Source organism: Thunnus albacares, chromosome 7 (assembly GCF_914725855.1).
Source record: "Thunnus albacares chromosome 7, fThuAlb1.1, whole genome shotgun sequence".
In the NCBI taxonomy this organism is placed as follows: domain Eukaryota; kingdom Metazoa; phylum Chordata; class Actinopteri; order Scombriformes; family Scombridae; genus Thunnus; species Thunnus albacares.
In genome coordinates, this window is record NC_058112.1 from 30,947,182 (window position 1) to 30,961,162 (window position 13,981).

The 13,981-nt window shown below is 38.3% G+C and overlaps 1 long non-coding RNA gene across 1 annotated transcript in view; it reads right to left on the reverse strand.

The window, feature by feature from the left end:
- The window catches only part of LOC122986011, a 22,109-nt gene extending 15,076 nt beyond the window's left edge, over positions 1-7,033 (reverse strand). The window contains exon 1 of the long non-coding RNA XR_006404220.1: positions 6,943-7,033. This is a non-coding gene — a long non-coding RNA (uncharacterized LOC122986011). The remainder of the gene's footprint in view (positions 1-6,942) is intronic.
- Between the last annotated feature and the right edge of the window lie 6,948 nt (positions 7,034-13,981).

The window sequence follows — 13,981 nt, forward strand, 5'->3', positions numbered from 1 at the left end:
AAGTTGTGACATGTTAACCGAACTTATATAGACTATTGTACCCTATTGATTGCAGATGTTGTGTCACAAGTTACGCGATCACAGCTTGCCACAGCTAACCCGTGTCGATTTAACTGTTGGCTGAACACATACATACCTCAGACTGTATGTTTCACTTATAGGCTGTGTGAAAGTAGAAACAGTTCTCAAATTGACTTGACGTCAGATTCATGACGAAATATAAGACTCCAGGTTGAATTAACTGGAATATCACCAGTTAATTCAACCACCAGTTAAACCGACACGCCGACACCTTCTGAAGTCCTCCTGTCTACAGCAACAGGTGCTAATGAGCACTCAGACATTCAGCAGATTGTTGAAAATGTACGGAGAGTCCATTGTGGGCCAACTGACTTTATTTTAGATTTCAATTTTTTTCAAGTGTTTAATTCACTCGTATTTTCTTGAAGGTTGTCTGTGTTTATCTAATGTTAACAAAAGCTAAGTTAGTTATTTGGCTAAGTTAACTGTTAAAATCTAAAACAAAGATGGACCACTTCTCTACTGAAAAACATACAGCCCATTATAACACTATATGTTACAGTTTTGCCCACCGTTCCTCTATTCCTAACAGAAAACTCAAACCAATTTAAACTGAAGAAGCGTTTCATACAATATAAACAGCTGAGGACAGCAGATACTGTAAGAATCACTCACATTCATTTATAGATCAGTACAGATGCTTTAACCACATTAAATGTCATTTTTTGGTTGGAGAATGTTTAATTGAAATAACTTATTTATATTTGAAGCATTAATCCATTATTGCAGCACAATTACAGCAAGTATTCAGTTTGCTTTAGTTAATAAAATCACTAGGTGGAGCGGAGTGACTTTGCTCCAGAAACAGATGTGGCTCTGAGACGTCTAAGACCCATTTTCCACAAAAACACAAACGACTTGCTTTGCACTGCCTATTTGCACATCTCCTCCTGGCAGTTCACCGTGCAGCTGGGCACCACAACACCAGGGCAAAGCACATCTTAAGGTCAGGAAAATACCAAACTGTCTGTCAGATTATTTAAACTAGTCAGAACTGGAGCTCCACATTTTTATCTGCATTACAGGTAGATGTACGGCTGTGATGAGCAACATGTGATAGAGGTTGTTCGAGTTAAATTTTATACAAAAGTGTGTTTTAAAAACCTCAATCATCACTATGATCACATGCATGTCGAAACATTAAGATTAATCAAGCAACTATTTCCATCCCAAACTGCCAGCAGTTATTTTTGCATGTAAAATGGTCAAATCAAGTGGATCTAAACAAAAGGAATATAAAAATGCAAACTAATAGACCACATTTTATTCTATCTTCATTTTATATATGGCACTAGAAAGGTATTTAACTGCAGCCATTATGCACAGAAAACATTGGTGGTTACTGGATCATCATCTGCTCTTGGCAGCATATTTTAGCTGCTGTATTCATATTTAAACATCTTTATGTCCCTGACAGCAGCAGGTTTCCTCTGAGGAAAATCATCTACAGGATTCCCAAACTGTCAGCGCATCATGACGGGGAAAGTCACGTGTCTAAAGGGAATGAAAGTAGTAAACGTGATTGGCCATGACTGTCCCAGCCTCTGACATGCCGATCTATAGTGTATGATAGTTCTTTCCAATCCCACCCGGTATCCAAATGTGGCCATGAAAATACAAAAAGTGTGCAGGGCACGCCTCCAGTGTGCTTCGTAGGGCACACTTGACCGCGATCTGTGCATGTGCACTGGGGTCAAGAAAATAGGGCCCTTCAGGTTTTCACATCAGTCATGTAAGTTGCCATCACTGCAGAACAGGTGTGTGCCAACAGGAAGTGAAATGATAAAAGGTTTTTAAAAGTATTTTCTGGCCGTGCAGCATTTCTCACTGTTAAAAAGAGAAGATTTATACCAACTGTAGGCATGAAAATCCTTTTAAAATACTGAACCATAACTTTCACTTCTCTTTTAATAATACTTTCATAAATACTTTCCTGGCTTCTCCAAATCGCACCGCTCTCAGAAGTATCAACAGAGCAGTGAAGTGTTCCAAATACCAATTAATGCCCCTTAAGAACCAAATGGGCACGATTGTGTAAACAGTTTCTGTGAGTCTGCTGGGAGTCAGTCTATGCAACACGTTCTTTAAAAGAACCATTGCACTCAACTTTACAGCTTCTCTGGGAGATGCAGGGTGAATATCTTTTTTGTTTGTATTGTTTGTTCCTGTTAGATTTTACATTTAGATTTTTTCATTTGGCAGATGTTTTTATCCAAAGCAACTTACAAGTGAGTCATGACAATAGAGCGTTAGAGGACAGTGATTCTGAATGAGCTGTGGTACAAAGAGCCGTGGTAGCTGACCAGGTACAATAAAGTGAGAAACAACAGGAAGTACATGAGTGCATAAGCAACAAGAAAGAAGTGCAACAATAAACAAAGTGTTGTGGTGTTAACGGAACAGCTAAGTTTTAAGATTTAAGTTACTGTAAGGCACCAGTTGAGTCAGCAGACCGTATGGAGCTGAGTAGCTAATTCCACCACCTTGGAACCACAAACGAGAAGAGTCTGGATCGTGATTTCGTACCAGGCAGTGATGATATTACCAGATGTCGTTCATTTGCAGACCGAAGCAGACGGGAGTGGACATACGGCCTGATAAATAGACTCAATGTAGGAGGGTGCCATTGCATTTGTTGTCTTGAAGGCAAGCATTAAAGCTTTGAACTTGATGCGAGCTGCTTCAGTGGCCTCTATGTTTATACCCCCCCTCCCTCCCCCCAGCATCAGTTACTATCTACAACAGTAATTGAAACTTTTTTAACACCATGCTGCATTTAATAGCAATATTGAACAAGAAAATGTCAGTGAAAAGGCTCTAAACTCAGGGCTAACGTTAGCTTGTTAGCTAGCAGCACTGTTGAGTATTTAAGGTGAAGCAAAGAAAGCTCACAAATATGTAACAACTGTTTTTACTGACACTACTTAGCTCTTGACTCTGTAAAAAATCTGTGTCCATCCTGTTTTATAGAACACATTTCAGTGCTGCTAATTTGTTTTGACAGAAACAATAATTTAGCTGCTAATAACAGGACAACAAGCTAACACATAATGTTTGACTTGTGGGTTATAATTAAATCAACTGATGCCGAAGTCACTGCTGCTGAAGCTCCAAGTAATTTACAAATTCATTCAAGTTAAACTGTTTTATTGTGAGCTGAGATTTGTTTTTCATACCTCAGACTGCGGTTAACGATTCCACGACTTCCGGCTGTAGCTGAGCAGCTCTCAGGCTCCCCTGATATTACATACAGCTTTCCAGCTGGAAGAAGCCAAGTAGCTTAAACAGAGGTGAGTTCTGTGTGTAACAGGAAGAGTTAAATACAAATAAAAAAACATACTTTTGTTTATATACTATATTATTAAGGCTATTAAGTCTTGAATACATAAATATACTATAAGTTGGGTGGTTTCAATTAAAGATTTGTGTTTGTTTACTTCTCTTATCCTTGAAATTCAATTTAAAAAACATTCTCAGTGCATTATGACCAACCTGTCTGTGAGTCTTTAGACAGTTTCTGTCCTCTTGTTCTATTAAACTCAACGTGCTGTTATCTGAAATAACTACACTTGTCAGCTGGATGAATTGTCCACCACCTGCGTTCAGCGATCACAGCTGGATGAGGACCATTTAAATTGGAACACATCGTTTTAACCTGGATGGATGTATGCAGAGCAGGGCCCAGGTGTGCCAGATGGAAACATAACAACCATACGAAAAAATCATAATACAATGGCTTTGGAACAATATACTAGGTGACATGTAAGAGATGAAAAGTCGAGTTGAATTACCTGAGTTTCTAAAATTTAGAGGTGATGCTTCTTGTGTTTCCTGTTAAAGGAGCAGTTCAGCCAGAGTCTAAGCAACCTTTGGGCTAAAGGGTCACAACATCACTAAACAGATAAGAAAGAAACAAATATTTAATATTAAGTCCATATGTAATTAAACTATGCTTTTTTGTCTACTACAGCAACATAGCTGCTCTGTATATAACTTGTCCTGTGTTCCCTTTTGAGGAAAAAAATCAGAAACCAAAAGGGATGAATTTATATTTCATGTTCTTTAGTTTCATGATGGCGCCCTCTGGTTTTACATTATTTCAATGAAATACCGTTCCATCACCTGCTTACATAGCTGGAGTCCTTATTACAGCCAATCAAATCTTGCAAAAGATAACATTAACGCAATAACTTGGCGTTCTATCATTGGCAGAACAAATGGGCACACTGAGCCTGATTGCATCCTGCTACACAACACAAGAGCCACAGACGCTTAACAACTCACATCAGCTTTCCTGCTAAAGTCTCCTTCTTATCTAACTCACAAACATGAACACACGTCAAGTCCTGCACCTCGGCTTGTTGAACGAGCCACCAAACAAACATTCACCGTTAGAATAGTAATTAGCTGCTCAAATGCAGCACATTAAACAGCATTTAAAAATACCTGCAAATGTCACTGTGGACCCATTAGATGCTGGTTGGTCGTTGCTCTTCAGCTACTGTCAATCAAACACAGATATCGACATTCACCTCCAACTTCTGTCAATCAAGCACAGACCACCTCCAAGTTTGACATTTCGTCCTGATGATGGTGCAAGAGGAAAGGTCACCGGGCGTCCAAAGTAGAAAGGGTTCATTCTCAGGGGTGCTTATTACATTTAAATTGTGTATTTGGTGTAGAAAAGGACATTTTGCTCTGATGGTGCTTCAGTAAAGTCCACAGAATTTTTAATGGAAGTCTGGACAGTAGTTGATGAAAAGTGAAGGGAGCTGCCGCTATTTAGTTTGGCTGCCAAATTTAATTCCATAATCAAACTGTTTTATAGCCAAATATTAGTACAGAGACTTCATTATCCATCGTTTACCTCATTATCTCTATTTTCCTCAGAATGACAATGATTGGCCTGCAGATCCCTGGAGGCAGACTAAAGGTTGATCATGTGGGGGTGAAAGAAGCTGTCAGGAAGTCACAGCAGAGCAATCCGGGGATGAAAAGAGGCAGAGCTGGACTGACCAGCAGCCTGTTCAAACAGACCGAATCACAGCTCCAATATCTCATCAGCAGCCTCTGCTTCCAAAACTTAGATTAGTTTCAACCTCATCTTGCCAATTTTGACCTGAAAAAGCCTCTTTTGATTCTTTCTTTTGAGTGACAGACCGTTACATTAATAATTAATTAATTAATTAATTGATATATAATATTATAGTATTCTTTGAGCCGGAAAATCAGCACAAAAGAGCTTTATTTCTATCCGAGATTTAAATATAATCTCTATCTCTAAAATATTACACAAAATGTATTCTCATTATACAGATTCTCACATGGCGCCCTATTTTAACCACGCAGGTGCAACGACAAGCGCAAGATAGTAGGTCTTAGGCGCGCGGACTGTGTGGGCGTCTTCATGTGCACCTCCTACTTTCGTTCTTGTATGTGCAGCAGCGCAACATGTAGAGGGTCTGGGTGGAGGTGAATATAGGTCAGCGGGTGTGGTGATTTTTAAATACACGCAGTCAGTGACATCATAGTTAGTAGTCCCACCTAGTGGAAAAGTCACGCCACACCTCTGTTCAAATGTGCCTTCAATGTAAGTGATGGAGGCCAAAATCCACAATGTGTCCACACAGTCATTTTGTGTAAAAATACATGTAAAAGTTTATCTGAGGCTTATATGAAGCTTCAGCAGTCTTAGTTCGTCTTATCTGCCATATATACAGTCTTTTTAGCATCAAATTCCCTCTACAGGTCTACAGTGTTTCCCTGTTGAGCTGCAGTGGAAGTGTAGTAACAAAAAGAGGGACTTTGGCACTAAAAAGACTGTACTTGATTTGACTCATTTGGACGCTGAAGCTTCATATTAGCTTCAGATAAACTTTTAAATACATTTTTGGCACAGAAGGAGGACTGTGGATTTTGTCCTCCATCACTTCCATTGTAAGGTCATTATGAAGGGATCTTCTAATGGTCAGTATGAACAGGAGGAATGATTACAGCAAGAAAAACATGTTTCAATGTCTATTTTGGCTCCTGACTGTTGTTTTAAGACAGACTTTCAAAGTTTGTGAACTTGGGTGTTTTTGGGAGGCACTGATGAACAATTTAGTTTTTTAGGAGATGTAGAAGCTCAAATATAAATAGAGAAATTAGAGACAGAGTATGATGAGACAAACATCAGGGGTCTCATTTATAACTGCTGCATACATACAAAACAGGGCTTCAAAGAGATGCTCACCTATACGTGAACTCTGACCCAGATGTACATTTTGAAGACAGGAGAAATTGGTGACACAGATGGTGAAGTGGTGAATTGAAGCAAGACTATATAATGATTCCTCTCACACATTTAATTTCACTTAATATCAAACGTTAATTATAGATCCATGTTAACAAAACATTTAGACCAGTAATGTTATTTGTGCTTGTGCCAGTGAGCCATAACTATTCCATAAGCACCTTTCAATTTGAAAAGATATAATCCACCTCAATATCTCAACTCAATAATCCATATCATATCAAATCAAAGTCAACATTTCATCAGTGCTGATCTTGCCTGGAGCACAGAGGAGGTGAGGAGCAGAACAGTGTTGGTGAAATGAATAATGTCAGGATGTTGAAGGAAGTCTGGTTTGCCTTTCCTCGATATTAAGTGTAAATATACTGATTCCTTTTCACCTCAACCACGTTAACTAAGTGATGAAATTATCACTTCATCATCAGTTGTAGAAATCCAAGATGACATCAAAAAAAGATTTTTAATATCTTCTAATACTGTGCATATATCACCAGGTATGATTTTAGTTTTCATGTAGTTTTTGTGTGTAAAATCGCTGCAGTGAACACGACTGTGCTGTCAGACACACAAGTCAAAAAGTCAAGTCAAATGTATTTATATAGCACATTTCATACGGCGTAAACTCAATGTGCTTGAAAACAAGTAAAGATCATACATAACAGATATATTACATTAAAATTACAAATATACATAAAATAAACATAAAATAAGAAGATGTTACATATGGGTGAACTCAAATCCAAAGTGGAAAAAAAAAAAGTTTTTAAAATGTGTGTCAAATGACATAATTGTATTGCTTTATATGTAAGTAACTCAAAATTGAATGTGTTCATTACTAATTCCTCATTTATTTTAGATTTTTTACACTTTTTTGTGTGGTACTCCTAAAAATTGTCCACCAGTGTGACAACATTTTTAATATTAATATTTAATTCAGAGATTGTTTGCCAGATAAGACAAATATGCATAATCCTTATCAGTTTGTACTAATTATATTTCCACATCAAAAGTAACCAATAAAAATTCACAATTCATGTCGTTACCCTACTATAAGATGTACACATAGGGACTTCATCCAAACGGTTGGGTTATATTCATTATAATTAGTATAAAACCTAATGAAGCTTCAATACATCCTTATATGCGCACAGTGATGATATCATTATTATGCTATTCAACACTTTTTACATGAATTTGTGCATTAAAATGCCTTTTCCACTCATAATTCAGTTTGTCACACCGTTGGACAAAAAGTACCATGTGCCCATGTTTTGTTACAAAGTCACATTTATTTCTTGTTCAAATTTATTTTAAAATTCATTACCTTCAAAATCATTAACAATTCATTAAAATAAAGTTATAACTTCAAGTTCAAATGTTTTTTGTACAATTAAGTCAGAAGAAGAAACCAACATTCCCATAAAAAAAAAACTTGGGAGCTATTGTAACATTTTACTAGTACTAGTCTGGCTATCTGGGGATACCCAGTCTAGTAACATGCCCTGGCCCTACATCTCCTCTTTGACACTTTCCATTTTTCTTGTAGCTTCTTCCTTGTTGCTGGCGACACAGACTTGACACTGACCTGAACAATTTTCCCGCATGCTTTCTTCTCCTGATATCTGTGGGGGAAATGATGAAACCAACCATGACTATTGTGATACAGTGAAACATTCATCATGTCATGAAACCTTTCAATTCTTGAATTGAAATTTCAAGGCTAAAGTAATTTTGGTGCTTGTCAAATTTACATTCTGCGTCTCTCTCTCAGGATGTTCTCTCTCCTCTGAGGATCTTCATTCAGCCTCTCCCTGTACTTCCTGGTCCTGTCCTTGCTTGTCATCTCAGCCTCTCACTTTCAATGTGGATCTCAAACTATCCTAACAAAACAGAGTAGGAAGGTTTGACACTTCTGAGTTAGAGAAAAAGGCAAAACTGGAAAAAAGAAAATGCTACTAAAGGTTGCTAGGGAAGTTAGGAAGTGGATAGGAAGAAGGGAAGATGGGAGGCGGGAAGAAGTTAGGAGCGAGGGAGGTTAGGAAGGAGGGAAAGGGGGGAGATTCATAGGGAGGGAGGATTGGGGATTAAAATTATTAACTAAATTGTCACACAAAGACAATGAGGACAAATTAAAAACAGAAGTAAAATCAGAATTAAAACCAGAATGTGATCAGGTACTCCTAGCAGAATTAATATATCTAGTGATAAACTTATCGGATGTGTCTGCACAGATGGAGCGCCTTTTAACTGATTTTAGACCAGGTACAGCATGTAGACGGCTGAAGGAGGACAAAAAAATGAAACCTCAAACCTCTGGAAACTTAAACCCTCTTTTAGTAGTTCTCAGTACTTTCTAAGCATTGCAGACGTTAACACCCTGCAAGAAGCAGGCCGTTGTCTTGGCTGTGGAGATCACCGAGGCTCTTCTCCACAAAGTGGAAGAGCTACAGAACTTCTCAGAGGAGTGTTCCATTCAGCTGTCAGCTGAACTCTGAGGAAACTAAACAGGACCAACTTCACTGTGAAATCCTGGAGGTGCAGTAAATGCTCCAGGTAGAACAGGACCTGAGGAACCAGGTGGACACAGACACCCTCAAGGACTTTGAGCTGGTGGAGGCGGTCTGTGAAGAGTTGGACCATCAGCTCCGGAGAGAGAGGAAACTGATGGAGGAGGCAGAGAGCCGCAAACTGGAGGCCATTAAAATTGGGGAGATGTTGTTCCAGAGGCTAGAGGAGGCCTGAATGCTCACAGAGAAGCTCAGGGTCAAGACATTGTGAAGCTCGCTCACATGCTTGATACAGAAACCGTTTTGAGGGTCCAGACAGAAAACTATGAACTCGAGGCTATCGAGGTTCTGGAGGTTCCTCAAAAGAGATCGTCGTAGAACGAGGTCATCTGCAACGACGAAGACTTCCTGAGGCAGCAGCAGCTTTTCATGTCGTCTCAGAAGAGGAGCGACCAGAAGAAGAAGAGCTCAACACTGAACATGAAGCTGCATTAAGGTTAATGAGCCACTGAATAAACAGGTGTAGATAATAGATGGATGGATGTTAAGTTTACAACACATGTACATCAATCTTTTCCTGCTGTCTTCTGAAATAAAAACATAACATCTGAAACAACGAAGCATCTGCACGGTTTTATTTTTAGGAAAAGTTCAGTAACAGTTCAGACTTTAATAAAAGAAACATATGTGAGGTTCAGGGCAGAAATGAAAGTTAGCATCTGTACAGTTTTTTTTTTTTTTTTTTTTTTTTTTTTTTTAAAGGTAGTTCAGTAAAACTTTCACTCAGTAAAGCAAAGAGACAGAACAGTGTTTTATATTCTTAACATTTTATTCTTATTCACCATTTAGATGCATTTAACTTTTCTCTTTCCTGAACAAAGAAACTAAGAAGTGGAAATTAATTCTCTGTTAATCTATTTTCATCTTAAATCTGACTCACGTGATATACTTAGAACTACAAATTCCATATGACATCTTTGTTGTATATTAGTTAATTATTCGGATAATGCAGCACTAACACACCTCGACATGAGTAAATATTTTTATTGTTTTTCACAAGTCAGAAAACAAACGCAGGTCCACTGGGTTTAGACTAAAAGAAATACAGAAATATAGTAAGAAAAGTTAAAGATGTTAAAATTCAAGTTCTGCAGTTACAAAGATTTTTTTTCTATGATTTATAATTTATGGATGTATTTGTTTTGGACATCCAAGATAGTAATATACTTGCACTAAACCTAAAAACAGCTGCAGTCTCTTTCCATCCTCCTGTGATTCCAGGATTTTAATAAATCCTTCACTCATTCCAACTGGAGACTTTCCCAGAAGAATATGCTTCGCTCTTTTAATATATAAACTGTTGGCCTTACTTTCACCACAGGTCCTGCAACACTGAGAGTTTTGTCTTCTTTTATATTTGGAAATAACTTCTGGGGTCAAGACATATCTCATATTTACTTTCCAGGCAAATTCTCTCATTTTATCAACCTAATCAAACATGTTTCCATTCTTCATGTTACCTTTGCTCCAAGTTCTTTTAATTTTAATTTGATCTTCCATCTGCAGGATTTTATGCGTTGTTTTTTATGATTTCCAGATTGTTCAAAAGGGGATGAATATTCTGTAAAAATGGCCTCTATCTCAAGAAAATTTACCGACGCTTTATCCAAACCACAGTTTTGCTTCTGTCTCTGTAGGCTGGTTTGACGGTGACAACCAAAACTATGAAGATTAACCCAGATTTTCCTCCAGTAAAAGATGTGTGGAAATATTTAGCATGCAGCAAATGGATGTTAATTTACTCAGAGTGAAAATACTGTAGCTAAAAGTATGATAGAGTATGAATACAAGATGTTTTCAAGGTATCAGGAAATATTAGGTCCTGTCTTCAGGTTCCTCCTCACTGCCAGGGTGACACCAGTGTGATCTGGTCTTGAACACCTCGCCATCTTTCCTCTACACAGGTCGCTTTCACTATCAGCAGCAGATGTGTCCTGTTAGGCCTCATTAACACTCACCATGAGCTGAGATCAGACTTCAAGCTCTGGTGGCTTTCGTCTCAACTGAGGACTTGGATATCAATCAATCAGAGGATGTTCTCAGAGACGAGGTGAGTTGCTGAAATGCCAAGAAAAATAAAACCGTCAAATTGCCATGGCAACTCATCAGCAATGTTACCTGGGCAGCCAAAGTGCTAGTGGCCAAATTTCTTTAATCTCTCTCTCTCTGGATGGCATTAGTATTAGCAGGAGAGTTCAGCCAGATGATTTCCCTCCAGCATTCTGGTAATTTCAGTCAGTCATCCAGACCAATAGAAGTAATTTCCAGAGGGACTGTGATAAACCACAGACCTGCCACTGTTTGTCACCCACAGCGCAGCAGAACGAGCCAGAACTCAAAACACAAGAGGATCCGATTCACTCAAAAACCTCGGCGTCTATTATTACCTTTCCTCCTGACCATGTTTTATCCCATCTGTCTCTGTCTGTTTTATTCTACTGTGCAAGGAAAATATTCACGTGAGTTAGAGGGTAGATGGTTTATTTCTTTATATTTGAGGTTGTTCAGAATCAGAATCAGCTTTATTGGTCAAGTAGGAATTTGACAGTGTCTTGTGGCTCCTAATTAGAAATAGCCAAAACAACAAAGTAAACAATAACATTTGACTATTATGTAAAAGTAAGTAGGTAAAAAAATAGATACATACATAAAAAACTGAAAGGCTAAAACTAAAAGAACTGTTCTTTTTGTTGATTGTAAACAGGATACAAAAAGTACAAATGTGTGTATGTATGCTTAGCGTTTTGTCAGAGAAAACCTTCAAAATGGTACAAAAAGTAGCCAAAATTATTACAACCTGACCAGAACCATTTTTACTCTCCCAATTAAATCAAAAGTACCAGACCACTCGATCTGGCAACACTGTCTGCAGCCTTGAGCTCAGGCTGGCACGTCAAAATCCAGGGAAATGAAAAATCCCACCATCTGTGGTGGAAGAAATTTGTGAAGAAGTTAATTCACACTGTAGAGGACAACTGATGCCATCTGTACACGGACTGTAAAGACTTTATCTGACACTCTGGAGGATTTATTTCTTTACTGTGATTTCTTGACTTCTTTATTATTTTCTCCACATTTCTACTTAAAATCCTTGCAGATAACATTAATTTCTTAACTTCTGTGGTACTTTATAGGCAAAACAACAAAGAAAAATAGCAAAACAGGAACAAATAATAATACAGTATCACAATGAAACAGTGATGTTTTAATGATACAAGGGCAGTTTCTTAATGAATGAATGGCTTAGAAGGGAAATTCAGTTAGTAATCACAATCATAAACATGTTTTTTTTAAATGTTCAAATATGTTTTTCGGTTATTTTCACCTGCCTGGAACACACAGGCAGCAGGTCAGAGACATTCAATAATGCTCAGTCATTGAAAATGCTCAGCTGCTGAGAGTCGCAGCAGATTTAACAGCAGCGGAAAAGCTTAATCCCCAAAAATGACACAGAAGCTTGGAAAAGCAGCTCTGTGGTGGTAAGTTGTGTGTTCTCAGCCAACCCTCACACTGAATTCTCCTGGTGGCCTTTTCCAAAACATGACAGTTTTTCATGACCTGGCATCTCAGGTCTGTCACATCAGTGGTTAATTAACAGACCCTCCATCCTTGAAACTACACCTGCTGCAATCTACAAAAAAAAAAAAGACTTATACTATGAGTTATGACTTGAGCCGCAATTTGCATCAAAACTCATACTCTTCCTTTGAGTCATAACTCAGTCTAGACCCAGTTTGTGCTTCTCCATGAAAGGCACAAACTCAGCCAGGATCACACATACATGATACACATATTTTCAGATTCAGTGTGACTTAAACTTCCTGAAGATATCATCATCTCTGATGTGCATCACAAACAAACAAACAAACAAATCTGCTTAGAAGTCAGAAAAACAGAGACACTCCCTAAAACTGCAGAACTTGCCAAAGAATTGTCACATTTTAAAGTTTTCTTCAGTATCAAAGCAATCCAGTGATAGTTGGTGGCTGTGGCTCAGAGGGTCCACTAATCAGGAGATCGGCGGTTCGATTCCCAGCTCCTCCAGTCCACATGCTGATGTGTCCTTGGGCAAGATACTTAACCCCAAAGTGTTCCTGATGGCTGTGCCATCAGTGTATGAATGTGTGTGAATGGTTAGTTTCCTCTGATGGGCAGGTTGGGACCTTGCATGGTAGCCCCCTGTACCCATTCAGTGTATGAATGTGTGTGAATGGTTAGTTTCCTCTGATGGGCAGGTTGGGACCTTGCATGGTAGCCCCCTGTACCCATTCAGTGTATGAATGTGTGTGAATGGGTGAATGTGATTTGTAGTGTAAAAGTGCTTTGAGTGGTCGGAAGACTAGAAAGGCGCTATACAAGTACAGTCTGTTTACCATTTACATCCATTGGTACACTGCAAACAGGAACTGGTGATTGTGTACTTTTAATGGCACCAATTTGTCAAAATGTAAATAATTACAGGTTAAAAAACAAAATGGGGCTCAACTTGTAGCCCACAGCTACATGCCCCAAAGCATTTTCTTAATCCTACTGTTTTTTTATATTAAAGATGAAAAGAAAGGTATTTTATAAGGACAACAAAATGCTTTACTTGCAGTACACTGATCCTTTCCACAGCTCTTTTCCAAGGACATCTGCAGTGTCTCAGCATTCAGTACAAACACATCAATTCAAATACAGCGCATAAAGCACTTCTATGCCGTTGTGTGTTGAGGTAACAATATGACTGCAAATAATAGCAACAGGATTAATAGTTTTTTTTTTTTTTTTTTTTTTACAAAAGCCTGGTTCTATCATTGGTTATACTTGATCCACAGTTTGAAGGTCACCCTTTGTTTGGTGTTTTTAGTCATTTAAAAAGAGAGTCAAGAGATTGATGATGGGTCTTTTGTGCCCACAGCAGAGAAAAGTATGAATGGAACGATATTTACACATTTTCCATGATACTGGATGTATTTTCCAACTCAGTTTGAGGGTTTGTTTCACATTCCTCATCTTGTTCATAGGTGTATCACTTACAGTTTGATTGGCCTTTTAT